This window comes from Mus caroli, chromosome 3 (assembly GCF_900094665.2).
Source record: "Mus caroli chromosome 3, CAROLI_EIJ_v1.1, whole genome shotgun sequence".
Lineage (NCBI taxonomy): Eukaryota > Metazoa > Chordata > Mammalia > Rodentia > Muridae > Mus > Mus caroli.
This window is the reverse complement of record NC_034572.1, coordinates 118,379,091-118,402,386: the sequence shown is the minus strand read 5'-3', so window position 1 is coordinate 118,402,386 and position 23,296 is coordinate 118,379,091. Positions and strand designations below refer to the sequence as shown.

Here is a 23,296-nt window from a genome sequence, read left to right as displayed (position 1 = left end):
TCCAATTTTGCTTCTATGGATACATTCAAATGCCCTTGCCTCAATGTTCTACATAAAACATTCATTCATCTTGTCTTAATTTTTCATGTGATTAATAATGGACACTGTCATTTTCTGTCATAGAATGTAGCACTGAAGTACTTAATTGTGAAATGTCCCCTTTGTTAGATTAAGGAATATCTAGACATCTGTCATGTAACTATTCCTAAGTATGTCTGTAGGGGTATTTCCTGAAGACACTGATGTCTGAGTTGATGGACTGGGGAAGGAAGGTTTTGTCTCAAAGTGTGCAAGCACCAACTACTCAACTGAGAGTTCTTTTGCTCTAAAAGGAAAGAAAAGACTACTTCAATCTCTTACCTTCCGGCTACTCCATAAAAATCTCCAAATATTTGGAAGGAGGGCTCTGGGCCTTGTACTGTTTACTCTTATATTCTCATCACATTGGAATGAATCTGAGATTTACCAAAAACTTTGGGGTTACTTACTCAGCTGTGCTGCTGGCCTAGCACAGCCTCTAAACTTTGAAGGTGGCTTAATCTAAACTTATTCTTCTCCACATTAATGTGAGTCACTTCAACTGAATTCTCACTCATTTGTCTATACCTGATTTCTATAGGTCATATAAAACCTGTCTCTCTGGAAAATCTATTATAATCACCATGAGGGATGAGACTTAATGTTTAGCATCTAGTAAAGTGACTTTTACATAATAGACACTCAAATATTCACATATATATATGTATACATATGTGTGTGTGTGTGTGTGTGTGAGAGAGAGAGAGAGAGGTAGATGATAGATAGATAGATAGATAGATAGATAGATAGATAGATAGATAGATAGATAGATAGATGATAGATAGGTACAAAAGTATGATTTTAACAGTGAGATCCTATATTTGAAATTGAATATAATTCCTTAGCTTAAATGAAGGAATTTTCATATGTTTTTATAAATAGACTTAATTTAAAATAATTCATATGAGACAATGGAGTGACAAGGTGAGATACTGAATATTACATGTCTGACTCCAGATTCTGTTCTGTTCCACAGTAAAGATTACACTCACCAATATACTATACTACTAAATAGAAATGTATAATACTAATGCACACATTAAAAGCAACTACAGTCTTGTTGAGATATAAACATTAAATTACACCTGCCAAAGTATAGACAATTTAATGTTGGCAAGAGGTAAGTATGTGTGCCCTTAACAATATGTTCTATAAAACTTAGTGACTATTTGCTAAAACTAAGAGTCTCTGGAATTTCATTAGAAAGAACATGGCTGAAAGTTCTAACCTTATGGATGGGTGGTTCTGAGATGCATGAGAAAGAAAATTGATGCATTTTACCCTGCTGTCCTACTTTTAGAGATCCCCAATGGTCAGTAGAAGAAATAATCTGCCTTGGAAGAAGCTAGAGCAGAAAGACTGGTTATGATCCTTTTAGAGCATTTTATAATACAGTCATTTTCTATTCTGATTACCTATTACAATCACCTGGGAAGCTTTATAAACACTGCCTCATGGGCAATTTCCCCAAAGATAGAGATTTAATTGGCATCATGATTTTTAAGAGATCCCTGGGTGGTTATCATGTTCAGTCTCAGTTGAGAATCTTGGCCATAGTGTGAGTGCAGGCAAGAACTCTGAGTAGAGCCAGGAGCTACACAGAGGCATGCAAATGTTTGGATTTAACAGACTAATCAGTGCTTTAAAAATATTCTCTTTTGAGGAAAGAACATTTATATTTATTTCTGTAGTGATCTTTTGTCTTCCATCACACTTTTTATATGTGATGAACATAATATATTTTATTAACATATTTGATGTTATAAAAATATATTAGTACACAATACAAATTAATGGAATCTCTGGTAACTCAAATGATCTGGTCAAGCATTCAAATATGGTATTACTTGCTAAAAATTCTAAGAAGTTATTGTTTATTTAAGTTTCTCTGCATAAAAAACATGGCTCACAGAGAAGTACTTATTCTATTTGCAGTCAGCTAAGGGTGATTGCTATGATAGCCTGAAAACACTTGAGAGCACACACAGTCAGAGTATTGTAGACTATTGTGTTAACATCACTTATTGTCTCTGAAAGAACCTTCTTTATCTAAAGGCCCAGTGTGGAAGGTATATCACAATATATTTTTGGTCTTGTGTTTTACATAATATTTGTCATGAAAATGTCGCTAAATTAACTGATAGTAGAGGTTAACTTTATTTTAAAGCTTTTACATTTTAATAATTATAGATAACAATGCAATTATAGTCATCCTACTAGGAAAGGATATTGAGAATTGTAGAAATGGTGGCATAAAGTGACTGCTTTATCAAAATATAAAGTCTATTTCAAGAAATGTAATCATGATTCCTACAGTAATGCCTGAATATACTTATAATACTTGAGCATATCTATTTACAAAAAACACACAGTAAGGAAATGCAACCTACTTGCCATCAAAGGTCCTGTGTTCCTACACATCAACTTATAAGAATAAAACACAACTCAAGTGAATGATTTACACAAAAACATTTATTCTTCTCGTTTTCATATTTTGCCTGTTGTACTGACTATTAATCTGTGTGTTCTGTTACCATCTCTCAAATAGCTCTGAGTGATGACATTGAGTGTTTCTGAGCTTGAAAGGAGTCACAATTTTGAATGTGACTACTAAATTGTAAATACGAAAAAGACAAAGGAATATTTCACTAAAAATGAAAAGCAAATAATTGCTGGCCAAAACAGAATGAGACATTTCCAAGTTGCTCTGACCTTAGATTCTCAGTAAACTTTTCAATTAATTTACTATGACATCTTTTTAAGCAGAAGAATTCTGCACATAACATCCTTTACAAGAAAGAAAGAAAGAAAGAAAGAAAGAAAGAAAGAAAGAAAGAAAGAAAGAAAGAAAGAGAAAAAGAAAGAGAGAAAGAAAAAACAGACATAGAAACATAGGTAAAACCAGCTTTTGAAAGCTGAAATCAAATGGCAATGGTCATAACTAAAATGTGAGAAACTGGGCAATAGATTTAGTGCATGACTACCCACTTATCAAAATAGAATACTTTGTTGCTATGGTGAAAGGGTAGTGGACGGACATTTTGAGATTAACTCAGCATGCCTAGGGACCAGTCACTGCCAGCAAGCAGTCGCTCTGCATATGTCATGTCACTGGACTTGATGCTGATTTCAGAGAACCATAGAGAGAGATGGAGCACAAGAATGAATGCCTGCCTCCTGCTCACCCACCTGGTCCCCTCCTCCCCTCTTTTTAAGTAATAGACCAACCACTTACTTTCAGGCTCCTTTGTTTAATGCTGTTAGGCAGCTCTGGCCTCACCAGGGAATTGAATTTCCATTGAATTGACTGGAATTATTCTGGAATATAAAGAAAAATCATTTTAACGTTGTTTTCTCTTGCTTGAATCTCCTTTCCTAATAAATTTTATTAAACTTTGTTTTATTAGCATTTTCAATCAATATTAGTATTATCACGAAAATGATTTGAAGGATTAGTGAAACCAGTAATAGAGTGAGATTAATATACTTTCCTTGAATATTTTAATTTTCTCTCTATTCCTTCTTCTTCTCATTCCCATCTTGCTCTTTGTTGTGCTTGGATTCTTCTCTCACCTATCAGTGTTTCCTTTGCAGATTCATGCTTTCCTTAATAATTCAAGTCTCATGGTAACTCACAGGCAGAGTGACTTTGGCTACAGGAAATGAGAGTGACTTTGTCTATTAGGTGACCGGCATCTAGCTGTTCAGGGACTGGAGGCATTCATTGGGGTGAAATATTTCAGGCTGGTGTTGCTTCATTATAACACCCTCCTAGGAGAATTAAAAATATTGACACTACTTGTTTGAACTTTCTGATGTCTTAAAATAAGATTTATGTTTATTCTATAATTCTAATATGGTTTGATCTACAAAAAGATGCAGAACAATAAAAATCATAAGGTAGGTGTTATTTTAAAAATTTAAATTAAAACACCTACATATATACAATTATGTGATTTTAATTATATATTTTTGACCAGTTTACTTACCTTTGAGCGGAGGCACAAGACTAAAATGATAAATACAATTACAGCAATTTCAATAATTATACATTTTGTAGAAGAAAATATATTCTTTTCACATTATTTCCTTGGTAACTACAGTAAGCCAAAATAATAAAGGCTAACATGAACATTTTCTTGTGAGAGGCATAAATGGAATTATTTTCCAAAATTACTATTGATTACCTAAAATCATTTTCTATAAAGGTCATTTTAAATTGGCCATGCTCATTATTCAAGAGCCTATTATTCTGATTTGAATTGAAATGGGCATTTCTTATTATAACCTATATAGAATGATACATTATGTATTATTATAATTTCAACATGTGCATTTATGAAATACTGAAAAATAATATGAGTGACTCTAAAGTATTTTAACGATATCAATGAATGCAAAATTTGCTTCTCAAAAATTTTAAGAAAAAATTTTCATGGGCATTCAGCAATTTTGAAGTTATTAGCAATGTGAAAATAAAGCCAAACAAAAACAAAAACACCAGCTTTCGTCTCGCCAGCTCCCCTTGGCAAACAGACCTAATCAGACCTAGGCTGCAAAGTACTACTCACAACCATGCTTATTTCATGGCAAAATGATTTCACTTGTTTCTGATGAATGTCATCATGAAGACCCTAATGCAGATCTTGTTTTACAAATGTAACTTGACATGATGATAGTGAGCAGATGTGTGGGCATCTGGTAGTGTGTCGTTGAGAAACGTTCAGAACTGATCTTTCATGTCCATCTTCCTTAAAGACCAGTGCTCTGTGACCATTCCAAATTTGTCCCAGGTGTATATTTTACTGTATTTGTCCCAAGGGCCAGAATTACAGAAAACCTCATAATTCATGGTCTAGCAAGTTTCCACTTTTATTTCCTCTATTTACCAAATGAAAATGTCCTGAAAGTTCTAGGACAAGAGGGTTGAGGTTGGTGAAAATGTCTTGATTACTGACTTAAACTCAAAGTTAAAATATGGATTCATTGGTGAAAATTTAAAATATGCATTTCTGAGTGATAAGTTTAAATTAAAGAGAAACAACGCCAGTGAGAATAACAGTTTTATAAAACATTTAAGCAATAATTAATTCTCCAAGAGATTTAAAAAAGTGTACTTGCTTTTGCATCTTTTCCTGACACCGTATGTATTTTTCTTCTTTAGGTTGTAACCTAGTTTGCTTTCTATTATTAGAACAAAAGCAATTTGGCAAGGAAAGGTTTTATTTGCCAGACAAATTACCATCTGTCATCAGGTAAAGTAGGAACATGGAATCAGGGACAAAAGCAGAGACCATGGAGGAATGTGGCTGACTTGCTTGCTCTCCATTTCCTATGGGTTGCTTAGTCTGATTATACAACTCTGGCTTACCTGCCCATGAGTGACACTGCCTTGAGTGGATTTAGGACCAACCACATCAATCATTAATCAGAAAAATGCCAGACTTGCCTACAATCTGATGGAGGTATTTTTCTCAATCTAGTTTCTCATCTCATAGGCCTGCAGGTTGTGCTAAGCCAACCAAGCAGAAAAACAGAAACAAACAAACAAATAAGCAAACAAAAAATCCTAACCAGGATAAGCTGGATATACTGTTTTAACATGTATATTTCTTAAGGCAAATGGCAAATTTACAATTTTAAAAATTCAAAATTTTTTCTTTCTTCTTGTTGTCTCTTCTCCACTCTGTAAAATTAATTGATCACACTTGGCAGTAAGTGCCTCTACCAGCTGAGCCAGTTCTCTTCTCATGGATCCCACATTTGATTATCTTGTTTTCCTAATTTTTTATCTTGTTTTCCTGATTTTTTTAAATGTTTTCTTCCCCTATCCCTGCTGCCTCCTTGTCCTACCAACCTTAACCTCTTTCCTGCTTTTCCCATGTGACCTTCTCTTCTCCACCAGCTTCTTCCTCAGCATCTCAGTTTTTCTTCTTGCCCTTACACTGATAGAACAAACTGATCTTTCCTTTCACAATGTAAAGGTTAAGTGTATAATGTTAGACAGATGTTTCATAGGAGGGAGATGTTTCACATTCCCTTGCCTGGTGGAGTATCACTTGATTTCCTAAACAAACAATTTGTGGGGCCTTGCTATTCATGTCAACATCTAAAGTCCCAAAAATGCAAACTCATTTAGAAGTTCTTCAGTGACAGACCTTAAATAAAAAAGAATATTTTTTTAGCCTACATTTTGCTCACTTTCAAATGGACAGGATAGTCTTATCATTCTAATCCACCTTTCCAACTTGTTCTCCCTACACTTGGAACTGTAAATTTAGAATAATCTTATGTATTTACTAATAGATGGTTTTGGAAGTTGAGTCTTTTGGTGCCACCTTCTGGCATGAATTATTGTCTAAGCTATTTAAAAATCTAACAAAGGCTCCAATGGTTAAATTAGATACTGCTGAGGTTGTTCAATGTACAAGTTTCTGCTTTGGTGGTAATTTACTTGATCTGAAGTCAATATAGGTTTGAAAATGATATACTGACTACAGCTATAAAATAACATTGCTCACTCTCAGTTCCATACTTCGTTATGCAATAAACTTACATGAAAAGACAGAAGCTAATAACACAGCTTAGTGATATTTAACTTTTAAATTGTTTTCCTACCAGTTTTTAAATATTGCTAATTGATATGAAGTATCAATTTCTTCTGATTGAGGAGATGTAGGATTCAGGGCTGAGATGTGGTTTGGATTAATTGCACTTGACCTTTTATTTTACTTTCCACACACTACCTACCTCATGAGGATTAATTATTAGATAGTAATAATTATCAGGTTAATTATTATTATAATGGAGTTTATTGCAAAGTTTCTATTTGTTATTTTTCTTTGTAACAAAGTACCCAGATAAAAGCAATGCCATTTTTCCCACAGAGATAATGAAAAAACTTTTACATATTCATGGCAAAAGCAACATCCTTTCTAAACAACCTTAATATCATCATTGCAGGATTTAAAATCATCACAAGTTGAGCCAAATAAGTGAACCTTGAGCTTGCCACTATGCAGAATTTTTTAAAAATTTCATTCAGAAAGCATCAGGAAAAATAAATAGAATCTCCTATATAATAACAAGAGAGTCAGTCCATAGATATTAGCATACCTTTATTGTCAATAGAGGATAGAATTTATTCATATACATATACTTGAATTATAAGTTTGAATATATGATAAAAAAAAGCCCCTTCAATGTGAAATGCAGTTTTCTCAAACAAGTCTCTCTGCTCCCTTTTCTAGTAACTTTTCCTGGGCAGTTAATTTATTTCCTACATTGGCTGTTTCTGAACAATTATGTCACAGAAGTCACAGAGGATTTTGCAGCTAATATAGATTATCAAAATATCTTTCCTTTTAATATTTTCTATATAGAATAAGGATAGAGAAAAAAGGGTGACTATCAAGGCTTATCAAAGTCCTCTGAAGTGGTTTGTGAGAGCAGTGGATTACTATAGCTTCTGTTTTCCAACTCGGTGAGCCTTTATGAGCCCAAGTTCATACTGTGTGTTTTCTTGTGTTATCCTTGTCTCCTCTAACTCCTACAATCCTTCCTCCTCATCTTCTGCAGGATTCTCCAAGCTCTGTCTTGTGTTCCTCTGTGGATTTCTGGATCTGTTTCTATCAATAGCTGGAAGAACCCTCTCTCATAACAATTGAGCTAGGCGCCAATCTATGAGAATAGCCGAAAGCCTTTAGAAATCATTGAACTATGCAGCCCGTGTTCTATGTATCCACTATAGGCAGTGTCAGGCATAGGCTCCCTCTCTCCCTTTCAAACTTGACCAGTGGTTGTCTACTGACACAGTTTCTATGCCACCTTTACTCCAGGACATCTTGAAGGCAGAACAAATTGTAGGCTGATGGTTTTATCACTGGGAAGGTCTCCCACTCATTCCACTGGAAATCTTGCCTGGTTATCAGAGATAGGCTGTTCAGGCTCTGTATATCTCCCATTGCTAGGATTTACTCTATTAGATTCCTAGGAGTCTCCATTGCACTAGACTGCTAGCTCATCCCAGAGATGCCCCCGATTTTTCTTGTCTTTCCCAGTGCTATCTCCCTCCATCCTCCCCACCACCCACTCCTTCCTGTTGCTTTCCCCTCTCCCCCATATAGACTGCTGCCCACCCAGGATGGCTAGTCTATTTTCCCTTCACACCAAGATTCACGGGTTCCTTCCCCCGCCCCCGCCCCTACACCCACCTGCCATTTAGCTTCTATGGGTTTGTGGATTGTAGCAAGTAAAACCAGTTTCTTAATCTACAAATAATAATTCAAAAGTCCTAATACAAGAAGCAATAAACAAAAATGTTTCCACGATAATTATTAATTATTTAATTTAGCACTTAATGCATACTATATAAATACAAAAAAAACATTAAAATCATTATTAACACTTTATACTTGCTGATTTTCAATAATTTCTCCATATATTAGTATAGATAATTTCTACATTTAACCTAAAATACTTTATGCCATCTTTGAACAAATTAACTAGCTCTTAAATTGAAAACAATTATCTGTCAATATTGTATAGTCATTATCTTACTTATTTGTTTTGTTGTAAACATTGTGAAGGTTGGTTATTCATTTCAGAATCAAGAGTTTAGTTATGAAGTTTTGTAGGGAATTGGTTTTTAGACCAAATGAACAAGGGTTGTAAAAGCAGGGATATTCCCCTTTCGTGACAGCTGAAGGGGAAGTTCCCATTTCATATCTCTCTACAATAGACTCTCTGAAGATGTGCTGTTTCAATGACTGCACTTCTTCATTGCCACTTTTCAGATTGGTTTTATTATCCCCATGACATTCCTCATCTTTCTTAAAATTGACAGCCACCAACAACTGTTCGGCTTCTTCTGGTTGGTTTGATTACTGAGATTTCAGTTAAAAAAGAAAAGAAAAGAAAAATGTCTGAAATAAATGTTTGATAATTTGAAATCACCGTTTTGTAGTTGGAATTACCTTTATTGGAGTAGGATTATCTTTAATATAGGTGATAGTAGCTGGCCTCTCATGCATAGGAATTTGTAAGTTATCATGAAAACTTCTTTGTAGGAATAATAGTTTGTGGAGCTATAGGGATAGCTCAGTTGTTAATAGTGCTTACTGTTCTTCTAGAGGACTCAAGTTATTTCCCACCATCTATACAGGACAGTTTACAACTGTCTATTACTCTAGATCCAGGAAATCTAATATTCTCTCTTCTAATTTCCATGGGTACACAAACACATGTAGAGTTATATGTATATACGTATACATGTAAATATATGTATAAATTATATAAGTAGTAATAGAGATATGTATAGATGAATCTATTCAGATAGTTGTAATGATAGAGGAAAAGTAAGAAATAGCACAGTGTATATAAAATCCAAAACTTGCAAAAGTTTGGACAGTTTGGGTTGTTTTCTGAAGATAAGATTAGGAAAGTCACTATAGTCTTGCCATGCAAATCATTTTGACGTAATTAACATGATTTACCAGTTATACCAGATGTTACTTGAATTGCTGAAATATTAATATATTTTAGTATGTCTTGCACATAATTGAAATATGAACTTTTTTTGCTTTATTTGAAATCAGTAAAAGAACCCAAATAAGAGAATATTGAAATTAGGGATATTTGGTATTAAGCTTCTTTTAGGAATAGCATATTCTGAAAATCAATTTCTGTGAATGTTAATGTGTAGATTTTCATAAAAATACCAAGCCATATTAATACTATCTTATTATGTTAATGTTCTATCTTGACTTATCTTCATAATATGAATAATAATAATAATAAATGCCTACAGTGGATTTGACTGTCTTATGTAATGATATTCAGTAGACGAAATAAAAAATGAATGAATTGATTTAAGAGAGGGATTTCACCAGGACAAAGTTTCTAGAGTAAACTTCTTTTTGAACTTGAGAAGCCCTTTAACTTCTTTGAGGCTTTGTTTCTTCATGTGTGAAATAAGGGGTTTAGAGTCAATAACCCTTTCAATCTTATCAGCTTTGAAATTCTCTGAGCATATGCCTCTGTTAGCCAAATGAATATGGATGTAATGGGAAACCTGATTGTGTTAATTTCTTTTGTTCTCAGTGCTGAAAAAGAATTTCAGGATACCTAAATAAAAATGGACAATGTTCCAAGTACTGTGTGAGCTATATTTATTTCAAGTGTTTTATTATATAAGTAGATTTTATGTTTCCAATTAAAGGATTAAGTTAGTGGCACCCTTTGGCTAGGTCTTGCCTATTTTTTTTTGTTTGTTTGTTTGTTTGTTTTTCGAGACAGGGTTTCTCTGTGTAGCCCTGGCTGGCCTCGAACTTGCCCAAATTTAATGTAATGATTTGATTCATGAAGAGGAAATCAATACGGATATGAAAGACAAGGAAACAGATGCTGGTGTTCTAAGTAAAAGGTTTGCCCCAGAATGAATGTAGACAGGACCAAAGAAAGTAGAGTCCGTGATAGACAGGATCCTGCTATAACATGCTGTCATAAAAGACAGTATATTTGTGTGTTGGTTAGAGTGTGTGTGTGTGGTGTGTGTGTGCACACATGTGCATGTGTGTGCAGTCACATGTATATCTATGTACACACATTGGTATGTTGAAGGAGGATGAAGATGTGGAAATGTTCATAAAAGTTATATTGTTTTCATCTCAGAGTAGGAATCCCTTCAACTGGATACTGGTAGAGAAGAACCACATTTCTGCCTTTAAATGTTCATATAAGGCATGGACAATGGGAGTGCCAGAGCATTGCTTATAATTTGAAATAAAAAAGAGGTCATTTTAAAGTCTAATACCACAACAAGTCCACCAGTGTTGTTGGACTATTATAGAAAAAGTAAATCATTTTATAAGAACTTACTTTATAATTCCATTATTTGAGCTATTGAGAGTTCAGAATCAGGTTTTAAGAAATCCCACATTTGCCAGGCATTATGGTATACACCTTTAATCCCAGCACTTGAGAGGAAGAGGCAGACAGATCTTTGAGTTCAAGGCCAGTCTGGTCAACAAAATGAGATCCAGGTTAGCCAGTGAAATCCTGTCTTGAAAAATCAAAAACAGGAAAATAAATCAAAGTAAAGCAAAACAAAACAAAACTCCCACACTTGCCTATGGAATGAAAATTATTCTGTATTATTTAGTCAAAAATTCATTCATTTTGTTCTTAGATTCCACTGTGTTTTTACAATGATGACATATTTTTGTTAATGTTCTCTAGATAAAGTTTTTTTTCTTAATTTTCTCATATATCCTGTTATGCAGATTTAATAGTATGTACCTTGTATAGTTTTGACATTATTCAAGCTATGTATTTTCTGTTCTTTTTGTATTTCTGGTTTGGTGTCTTTAACTCATTGATATCTGTTAACATGCAACTAATCTCATTTTGGTTGCTTCCTTTTTCTTCTGATTAGCTACATAGTATATGTATGCAAGCATTCATAGTCTTAGATTTCATACTTGGTTTTCATTCTATTTTTCTCCCTCAATTTCAGGTCAAGAAGCATTTCTTGATGTCATTTACATTGATTATACTGTATGTATGGTGAACCCATATCAACCCAAGCCTAGAACTACCCACATTCGGCTTAACCAGACCACATGAATTATTAATTAAAAATGTTTTACACACTTGCTTATAGGCCATCCAGGTGGCATTATTTTTTGCAATTGAGTTTTTCCTTTGGTAGATGATTCTAAGTTCTGTCTGTCAATTTCACAAAAACTAAACATTTCAGTCAGTTTAATAAGATTTTATAGAATAAGTTTGCTTTATTTTATATAAAACTACTACTATCTAAAAGGTCATGAATATTTGAAATTATTTTTCTTATTGAGAACAAACATTTATATCTCCTAGGAGAATATAATTTTAAATTGTTCACAATTAATATTGAAGTATTTTTGAGGACCCTGAACTAATGATTAACAAAGAAATATACTATTTTCTTCTAAGCATCCTTGTAGCATTTTGAGCATATTTTGTTTCACTTAGAGCTTCAGATGAAAATTTATCAAAGTTTTACATCACATCAGCTTTGCTTTATTTAGCGACAGACAGACACACTGAGCAAGTTTATGTCTGTGAAAATAAGTTCCACATCAGTCAAACGCTGTGTGAACTTGAAGAAATAATTCATCTGTGGAGGATGAGAGAAGTAACGTGCTCTCTACTTCAGAGACCCGAGGACTGGAATAAAATAAAGTGTTTATTAAATGGTCACTCCTCTTGTATTACTTAAGTACTCATTTATGACAAGGAAGAGAACATAATAGAATCTGACTAGAACATGATGTGCTATGAAAAATGATGTGTGTGACAAGCAAAAAAATCACTAAGTTAAGATTATTTATACTTCTGTAACATATCTTTCTGAAGGATGTTTTATCGTATCAGTTCCAATTCTTTGTCACAACTGAAATTATGATCCTCATAACATACATCAACCAACACATGCCTACACATATAATGCACTTACACATGTGCATTTTTTGCATATACAAACCTACACAGAAACACACACGTATATACAGTACACACATATACAAGAATGCACACATATGTTTTCATAGAATATACACACACTCTTTGCTCCTCCCTGTTCCAGGGACATCTGCATCTTCTTGTGCAGTGCCAGCCTCATACACTAGACAAGATGGTGAAGGTTGGTGTGAATGGATTTGTTAGTATTGGGTGCCTTGTTACCAGGGTTGCCTTCTACTCTGCTTCTGGCAAAGTGGAGATTGTTGCCATCAGCCACTCCTTCATTGACTTCAACTACATTGTCTACATGTCCCAGTATGACTCCACCCATGGCAAATTCAATGACACAGTCAAGGTTGAGAATGGGAAGCTTGTCATCAATGGGAAGCCCATCATCATCTTTCAGGAGCAAGATCCTGCTAACATCAAATGGGGTGATGCTGGTGCTCACAGTATGTCATGGAGTCTACTGGCATCTTCACCACCATGGAGAAGGCCGGGGCCCACTGGAAGGGTGGAGCCAAAAGGATCATTATCTCTTCCCCTTCTGCTGATAGCCCCATGTTTGTTATGGTTGTGAACCACGATAAATTTAACAACTCTCTCCAGATTGTCAGCAATGCATCCTGCATCACCAACTGCATAGCCCTCCTGGCCAAGGTCATCTTTGGCATGACAACTTTGGCATTGCAAAAGGGCTCATGACCATGGTCCATGCAATTGCTGTCACTCAGAAGACTTTTGATGGCCCTTCTGAAAAGCTGTGGCATGATGGCTGTGGGCTGCTCAGAACCTTATCCCTGCATCCACTGGTGCTGCCAAGGTTGTGGGCAAGGTCATCCCAGATTTGAACAGGAAGATCACAGGCATGGCCTTTCATGTTCCTACTCCCAATGTATACATTGTGGATCTAACTTGCCACCTGGAGAAACCTGCCAAGTATGACGACATCAAGAAGGTGATGAAGCAGGTGCCCGAGGGCCCATTAAAGGGCATTCTGGGCTACACTGAGTATCAGGTTGTCTCCTGCAACTTCAACAGCAGCTCTCTCTCTTCCACCATTGATATTGGGGCTGGCGTTGCTCTCAATAGCAACTTTGTAAAGTTCATTTCCTGATATGACAAAGAATACAACTACAACAACAGGGTGGTGGACCTCATGGCCTATATGGCCTCCAAGGAATAAGAAACCATGGACCATCCACCTCTGCAAGGACACTGAGAGCAAAAGAGAGGCCCTTGGTTGCTGAGGAGTCCCTATCCCAACTTGGCCCCCAACACTGAGCATCTCCCTCACAATTTCCATAGCAGACCACCATAAAAACAGGAGGGGCCTAGGAAGCCCTCTCTACTCTCTTGCATACCATCAGTAAAGTTCACTGCACCCCAAAAAAGAACACATGCACACACACATATTCCAACACATTCAGATTGTCTAATCTGAACTCCATTTTGAAAGTATGATATACGTAGTACAATAAGGTATGTGGGAAAACTATAATTCATTAGATATTTTGAAATGTATGCCCTCTTAATGCTTTTTAATGCTATTTTATCTTTCTTTACCTTATCATGTATATTTTAGAATTGTGTTATATAAAGCATTATAAGACTCAAAATCTGGTCTTTTGTTGTTGTTGATCAGAAACTGAATTTACAAAATTGTGTGCATATTTCTATGGCTTACAGGAGAAGAGATTTATTTCCCTTTTGCTTGTGATTAAATTCTAGAGTTTCCATTTTTCTTTTACTCCTTTATCTCTGGATTTCTCATGCATTTCCCAGGAGAAGAGTAAAATCTCATAAAACAAAATGTATTATATTCTAATGTCTCTTTATTCACATTTTTCCACAATTCAATAATGATTTTAGGGTAAATTACTAATGGATATGAAGTTGATGGAAATTGACAATATTTATTCAATAAGGGAGTCACAAGACAGCTATAAATCAAATTATCTCAACATAATCTTTTTATTTAAAACTCCTTGCTGTAGATAAGTGTTTTCATGGGTGGCCAATAAAACAATCAACAAAATTGCACCTGTGAGAGACAGTATCCAAGATGGAGAGACACATCAAACTATCCAATTTTTTATGTCAGGTGGGAATAAGTGGATCAAAGTTTAAATTAAAATATATTTTAGAGCAATGCAGAAATATATATTTTTTTTTCACTTAAGTAATCATTGTGGATTTTGCACAGAAACTTATCAATGATACAGACATAAAATAGTAATTTCAGAACAGAAAATGCCAAGTCTTTTTTAATGTACTTTATGTGATTAAAATATGACCATGTTGATATTTTATAAATCTATGCTAAAACCAGACAAAATATAATAAAACTGAAAATACACCCTATAAAAGATTTATTTAATTAGACTGTGCCCTAGTGTTGGAGTATGGCTTAGTTGTTAGGAACTTGAGCTGCTTTCCAGAGGACCTAATGTTATATCCTAGCATCCACATCAGGTGTCTTACAATGATGACCTGTAAGTCCAGTTCTAGATAACTTGGCGCCTCTTTTAGCTTCCATGGCATCTGTACTCACAAGCAGATACAGAGATACACACTATAAACTTAAGTTAAAAAATTTTAAAAATCTAATATTAAAAGTGTTCTGCACATATTTTATAATATTTAAAAAATAGTGTGAAATCGATTTAGAAGATTCAATGTAGTTTAAAGCCTTCACATTTTATTAAGCATAAAGTTAATTTTGTAAACTTAAAAATTGAAATAAAGCTGGGCATGGTGGTGCACGCCTTTAATCCCAGCACTCTGGAGGCAGAGGCAGGCAGATTTCTGAGTTGGAGGCCAGCCTGGTCTACAAAGTGAGTTCCAAGACAGCCAAGGCTATACAGAGAAACCCTGTCTCAAAAAAAGAAAAAAAAAACAAAAAAACAAAAAACAAAACAAAATTTGAAATAAAATGAAAAACCATTGTTAGTAAAACCCACCTTTGAAAACTACCATACTGAACAAACCTCCTTTTTCTGCTTTCAAATACAGAAAAGGGAAGCTTTCATAAGGAACACACTCTATACTCTTTTTATTATTGCTATGGTAAATTACTTTAATATGTATCAATAAACTATATTTATTTAAATAGAAGTTTAAATACTTTTCTGATGATATGGATGTGTGTTTGAAACATTTCATGAATATATATGTATATGTTGAATTATGAAGTAAATAAATCTTAAACCTATTCACATCTGTGGTACATTCCTTAAATGGGAGTTGTAAGCAGTTCAATTTTAGACTACATTTTTTCTATTTTTCTTTTCTATCACTTTTTTATGTCTTTTAAAGAGAGAAAACAAAATATAAAATAAAAGGCAATAAGGTAACACCTAAACCATATAATTGCAGTTGAACAATGCAAACCAACTGAAAGAAGAGAGCCCAGGAGAAGGCAGGAGAATCAGACAGGCACATGTTCATTCACTCAGGAACAGTATACAAACATGAAGCTGGAAGGCATAACATACATATGTGCTGAGGATCTGGGGCAGACCCCTGCAGACTCCATGCCTGTGGCCTTGGTCTCTGTGAATACATATGACTTTTGGTCTTGGTGTATTTAGGAGATCTTGTTTCTTTGGTCTTGGTGTTCTCTGTTCTCTCTGGCTCTTATACTCTTTACCTCTTCTTCTGCAAGATTCCCCGAGTTCTAAGGGGTAGAGGGGAGGCATTTGATGGAGACAACTCATTTATATCTCTATGACAATAACAGATATCAATATGAGTCATTTTATCCCAATTTTTAAAAGACTAGCTGCATTTTTTTTTATCTTAGGACTCTCGGCTATGTAGTTTCTGGTTCCTGGTCACCTAGGGAGTGCCACTAATGGGCTGCAACTTGTGGAGCAGGCTTTAAGTCAAATCAGATGTTGGTTAGCTACTCACACAAGTTTTGTGTCACACCTGTCCTAGCATATTTTGGAGGCAGGACATCAGTGTAGATGAAAGGTTTTGTGGTTGGGTTGGTATTTGTTTCTTTTAGTAGCCTTCAGAGTAGCTTCCTGTATTAAAGACACTAGAACATAGAAGTAAACATTCTGTGGAGTGCCAAGTCTTCCTCTAAATGCTCAATGAGTTGTTTGGGTGTTGTTCTTAGCAATAGGCCTTGCTGTCATTTTTGGAGCATTCTATTGTCATGATTATGGCCAGTCTATGCACATGTTTATTCTCTCAGAACGTTGGAGAGAGTATTTATCTTACCAGACTGGAAGACAATACATTCTGGTATAAGAGAAGGAATTAAAATATTATTGTAGACACATTAATGAATAGGAAAATGCTGTTTCTTAATATTTATTTACTTATAAGTAAGAGCTCTTGAAAGTGCAAAATTTATTATAAAAACCTAATAAAAAGATACCATGCATACCAAATTAATAAGACTCAACATCTCTACATCACCTTAGACTTCAATACACCTAGAAGAGTCTCTTGGCATGGAGGTATTGTAGCTTTAAACTGGATCTTACATGTAACTATCAAATGTATTTAATACACTTATCTTTTACTAAAGTATAAAGAAACATTAGAGAGTTAGGCCTGGGTAAGCAATTAGCTTTATATCCTCTTTCATAAATCATGCCTGTTAGCTAAATTCAGTCTTTCTCCATCACCTAATACTGGGTTTTTCTTTTTCTTATTTCTACATGTATATTGTGGCCACATGTACATGTGTTAACATGTATGCATATATTCCTTTCTAGATTCCACATATAGGGAAAACGTGATGTTTTTCATTCTGAGATTGTAAAACCTCACTTAAGAGGCTGGGCTGTTTGGAGAGGACAGCCATTTTCACTATGTCAATTTTTCTGCTCCATGATCATGTGGGATCTTTCCATCTTCTGATATTTCTTCAATTTTTTTCATCAGTGACTTGAAATTTGTATCATACAAGTCTTACACATGCTTGGTTGAAGATAAGCCAAGATATTTTATGTTATTTGAGGCTATTATGAAACATGTTATTTCCTTCTCAGATTTTGTCATTTGTGTATAGGAGGGCTCCTAATTTTGTGATTTAATTTTGTAACCAGTTACTTGGCTGGTTTATCAGCTATATTTCTTGGTAGAATTTTAAGGTCACTTATATATACTCTCATATCACCTGCAAATAAATTACTTTTACTTTTTCTTTCCAATTTGTGTACTTATGATCTCCTCAGATGTCCTTTACTCTAGCTAAGAGATCAAGTACTGTATTGAATAAATATGAAGAGAGTGGATGACCTTATTTTTTTTTGATTTTAATGGAATTACTTTGAGTCTTTCTCTATTTCAGGTGATTTTGGTTATGGGCTTGCTATAAACTGCCTTTTATTTTGTTTAGGGATGTCCCTTTTATCCATATTCTTCCCAGGACTTTTATTATGAAGTGATGTTGAATTTTGACACAGGACTTTTCTGTACCCAATGAGATAACCCTGTGGGGCTTTTTGTTGTTGTTGCTGTTCAATTGGTTTATATGGTAGATTAAATTTATTCATTTTCATATATTGCATCTTGCATCCTTGCATATCTGAGATTCAGACTACTTGATCTTGGTGAATAATTTTTTTTTTTTTTAATTTACATCGCAGCTGTTACCTCACATCCAGGTCCTGCCTCCCACAGTTCTTCATACCATTCCTATTCCCCCTGCCTCTGAGATAGTTCTCCCCTGCCCCTACCAGACCGCCCCTTTCTTGGGGCCTCAAATATCTCTAGGATTAGAGATACCTTCTCACTCTGAGGCTAGACCAGGCAATCCCCGGCTATATATATATGCCAGGGATCTCTGACCATCCCTTGTATACTACCTGGTTGGTGACTCAGTCTCTGGCAGCACCCTGGGGTCTGGGTTAGTTAAGACTGCTGGTCTTCATAGGGAATGCCCTCTCTTTCAGCTTCTTTAATCCTCCATCCAATTCAACTATACAGGTCCCTGATTTCAGTCTAATGGTTGGCTGTAAGTATCTGAGTCTGTCTCAGTCAGCTGCTGTTAGGGCCTCTCAGAGAACAGCCATTCTAGACTCCTGTCTGTAAGCATATCAAAGTACTACTAATAGTGTCACACCTTGATGTCCAGCCCCTGCCCCCTCCCCCTGTGAGGTGTATCCCAAGTTGGGCTGGTCACTGGAAAGCCTTTGCTTCAGTCCCTTATCAATATTTGTCCCTGCAGTTCTTTTAGACAGGAATGATTCTGGGTCAGAAATTTTGACTATGGGTTAGAAACAGTGTCCCTCCACTTGAGGTCCTGTCATCTACTGGAGTGGGACTCTTTGAATTCCATCTCTCCATTATTGGGAATTTTTGCTAAGATCAACCCCATTCAGTCCTGAAAGGCTTTCACCTTCCAGGGCTCTGCTACTTTCCAGAGGGCCCCCAACATCCCTTCCCAAGAGGCTGCATATTTCTATTCATTCCTCTGACCCTCTGGGCTTATCTCCTGTCCAGCCCCCCATACCTGATCCTGTTCCTCCTTTTCCCCTCTTGCTCTCCTCTCCCACTCAAGTTCCTTTCTCCCTTTGCCTACCATGATTATTTTGTTCCCTCTTCTAAGTGGGATTGAAGCATCCTCACTTGAGCCCTCTGGCTTGTTAAACTTCTTAAGGTCTGTTGGGTTTTATCCTAGGTATTCTGTACCTTTTGGCTATTATTCACTTATTGGTGAATACATACCACACAGGTAATTTTGGATATTACCTCACTCAGGATGTAATTTTCTAGTTCCATCCATTTGCCTTCAAAATGTACAATGTCCTTGTTATTAATAGCTGAATAGTATTCCATTGTGTAAATGAACTACATATTCCTGTACATATTCTTTGATTGATGGACATTTGGTTTGTTTCCAGCTTCTGAGTATTATAAATAAGGCTGATATGAACATAGTGGAGCACGTGTCCTTGTGGTATGGTGAAGCATCTTTTGGGCATATACCTAAGAGTGGTATAGCTGGTTCTTCATGTAAAACAACTTCTAATTTTCTGAGGAAACTCCAGATTGATTACCAGAGTGGTTGTACCAGTTTGCAGTCTTACCACATCCTCACCAGCATGTACTATCACTTGAGTTTTTGGTCTGAGCCATTCTAGTTGGTGTAAGATGGAATATCAGGGTTGTTTTGATTTCCCTGATCACTAAAAACTTTGAATATCTCTTTAAGTGCTTCCCAGCCAATAGGGATTCTTTTGTTTTGAATTCTGTTTAGCTCTGTACTCCATTTTTAACTGGGTTACTTTTTTGTTTGTTTGGTTGGTTGGTTGGTTGGTTGGCTGTCTGCCTTTTGTTTGTTTGTTTGTTTTTCAGGTTAACTTCTTGAGGTCTTTATATTTTTTGGATATTAACCCTCTATCAGATGTAGGGTTAGTGATGATTTCTTTTCCCAATCTGTAGGTTGTCGATTTGTCTTACTGATGGCGGGTGTAGCCTTACATAATCTTTTCAGTTTCATGAGGTAACAGTTATCAATTATTGATCTTATAGCCTGAACCATTAGAGTTCTGTTCAGGAATTTTTCCCCCTGTGCCAATGATTTCAAGGCTCTTTCCCAGTTTCTTTTCTATTATATTACCATTCTTGACCGTGTGTAAACATACCCTAATATGATTGCATTGCCTTCTTGGTGGTCTTTGGGGGTTCATCTTCTATTATATTCAGTGTATCTGGTTTTATGTTGAGATTCTTGATCCACTTGGATGTGAGCTTTGCACAAGGTGATAAAATTGGATCTATTTTCATTCTTGTATATACATACTGCCCATTAGACCAGCACCATTTATTGATGATGCTTTCCTTTATCTTAGATTGGTTTGAAAGTAATTTAATGAGTACTGTTTCATCTATGTTCATAGAGAAAACTGGCATGAAATTTTCTTTCTTTGTTGAGTCTTTATGTTATTCATGTATCAGGGTAACTGCCGAATTGGACAGTGTTCCTTCTGTATCTATTTTGTGAAATAATTTGAGGATGATTTGCATCAATTCTTTTTTGAAACATTTTGTACTAAAACTCTTGGGCTTTTGGGGCAGAGGGTTTTTTTTTTTTTATGATGGCTTTTATTTCACTAGGGTTTATAGCTCTGTGTAAAGTATTTATCTGATCTTGAAATTAATTTGGTAAGTGCCACCTGTTGAAAAATTATCAATATGTTTTAGATTTTGCAATTTGGTTCTGTACAAGTTTTTAAAGTATGTCTTTGTCATGGTATTGAGACCAAATCTTTTGGGTTTAGCCTCCATCTTAGAGAATCTGACCTATGGTTTAACTCAAGTTAACTAACAAACTGGCACCTAGCACCAGTTTCCAGGTTACTCCCCAAGTTTGCACCTCCAGGGTATAAGCCTGCTCTTGACACGTACTTCACTTCCTAACAACCGCCAATCCAGAGGAAAGCAGACGTTAAGATTATGGTTTGACTCCCAGCACCAGCCAATTTTGTTAAAGGCCACAATGGTCCCCCCAATCAGATATGTGCTAAGCTAGAAACCCTCTTCTTGCCTCTATAAATGCTTGCCTGTGATGAGGCTTAGGGCTGCTTCCTTCCAGACAGTGGTGCGGCCCAATCTTGAGCTTGTGTAAACATGCCCTAATATGACTGCATTGCCTTCTTGGTGGTCTTTGGGGGTTCATGAGTGTTTCCTAGCACAACAGTATTTCTCAGGTATACTTTGTTATGCCCCCTTTCACTTCTGATTTTGATGATTTGCATATTCTTTCTCTGACTTTTAGTTAAGTTGGATAAGGATTTATCAATCTTACTATTTTTTTTCAAAGAATAAACTCTTTGTTTTATTTATATTTTTGTATTATCTTTGTTTCTATATTATTGATTTCAATCCTGGGTATTATTATTTTTGGCAACCTACTACTCTTGGTATTATATCTTTCTCTACTACAACGTTTTTGGTATTCTTTTACGTTTATAGTATGAGATCTACCTAGTATTTCTCTGTCTTATCTCTCTCTATATCTATCTATCTATCTATCTATCTATCTATCTATCTATCTATCTATCTATGAACACACACATACACACTTAATGCTACTAACTTCTCTCTTACAGTTGCTGCTTTCATGGTGTCCCATAAGTTTGGGTATGATATATATTCATTTTTATTCAATTCTAGAAAGTTTTAAATTTCTTTCTTGACACATTTTTTCATTCAGTAGAGACATGGAGACTAATTAAGTTTTTAGGAGTTTGTAAACTTTCTGTTGTTTAACTCGTTTATAGCCAGTTTTAATCAGTAGTGGTCTGGCAGGGAGTTATTTCAAATTTTTGTGTGTCTGTTGAGAATTGTTTTGTGTCCTAGTATGTGTTCAGTTTTATATCTTTATCTCCATGGGGTGAAGAGCAAATGAATATTATTTTGGGGGGGGAGTGAAAGGCTCTGTATATGTCTACTAGGTTTACTTGTTTCATAGTGTCTGTTAGCTCTAGCATTTCTTTGTTTAGCTTTGTCTGAATAACAAGACTATTGGTAAGACTAGAGTATGGATGTCTTCCACTATCAGTGTATGAGGATCAATATGTGATTTAAGCTCTCATAGTGTTTCTTTTACAAACTTTGGTATTCTTGTGTTTAGGGTAATAAGGTTAAGAATTGAAATATCATTTTCATGGTTTGTATTCTTTTTGATGAGTATGTAGCAACTTTCCCTACCTCTTCTGAATTGTTCTGATTTGAATCTTTTCTATTAAATACCAAAATGACTACATCAAGTTTTACCCTAAGGTAATGTGTAAAAGTATCATTATTTGCTTTTCTATGCCTCCCTTCTTCCCATGTAATTACATAGAGACCTTTCTATGTTTATTATAAGCTTCTTGCACAGTAGCTGGGCAGATACTCATCTATTCCAAACCGACTACGCTTACTTCCTAGCCACAAGACCTGTCATGTTGGTCTCACCCTGGCTGCTGATGCTCCAGCAGTATCCTCATGGTGACTCATTCATGGCTCTCTGCTCAGGGCAAGCTACCTGTGCTCTCTCCCCCTGGAACCCCCTCTCTATGATTGGATGTTCCACTTTAACTCTCCTGATCTGCTCTTGATTAACCAACCAATTATAGATAGAGGAGGACATTTTTTTTTACAGGACAATGAGGTAGGGGATGCCTCATTTAAATGACAAGGCCAAAGTCATGATTCCAGATCTATAGGGTACATAATTAGAATCTGAATACACAGTGCACAAAAACATCCCCCAAAGGTAAAGTGTAGCTATAGATTTGAGTTTGAAGTGTGTTTCCTGGAAGCAGCAGAAGATGAATCCTGTTTTCACAGCCATTCTTGTAGACTATGTCTTTTTATTGAGGAATTCAGACCATTGATATTTAGAGGTATCTATGACAAATGACTACTAATTTCTATTATTTTATTAGATTGTGTTGTTGTTGTTGTTAGAGGTAATAGTGGTGGTAATTATGTGTTTATGTATGTGTGAGAGTGTGGGCTTCTCTTTTTCTTATTTTTACTGGTCTGAGATTATCTATTCTCCAAGTGTATATGGTTTTAATTAACCTTTTTAAGTTTGAGTTTTCCTTCTAGTATCTTCATTACAAATGGATTTTTAGATAATTATTGCTTAAACTTGGCTTTATCATGAAATGTCTTACTTCTTCATCTAGGGTAACTGAGAGTTTTCTGTGTATAGTAAACTTGGCTGGCATGGTCTCTTAGATTCTACAACACATCT

General features: G+C 35.4%; 1 pseudogene; it reads left to right on the top strand.

The window, feature by feature from the left end:
• Positions 1-10,460: 10,460 nt before the first annotated feature.
• On the top strand, positions 10,461-13,768 carry LOC110291919 (annotated as a pseudogene).
• Positions 13,769-23,296: the final 9,528 nt, after the last annotated feature.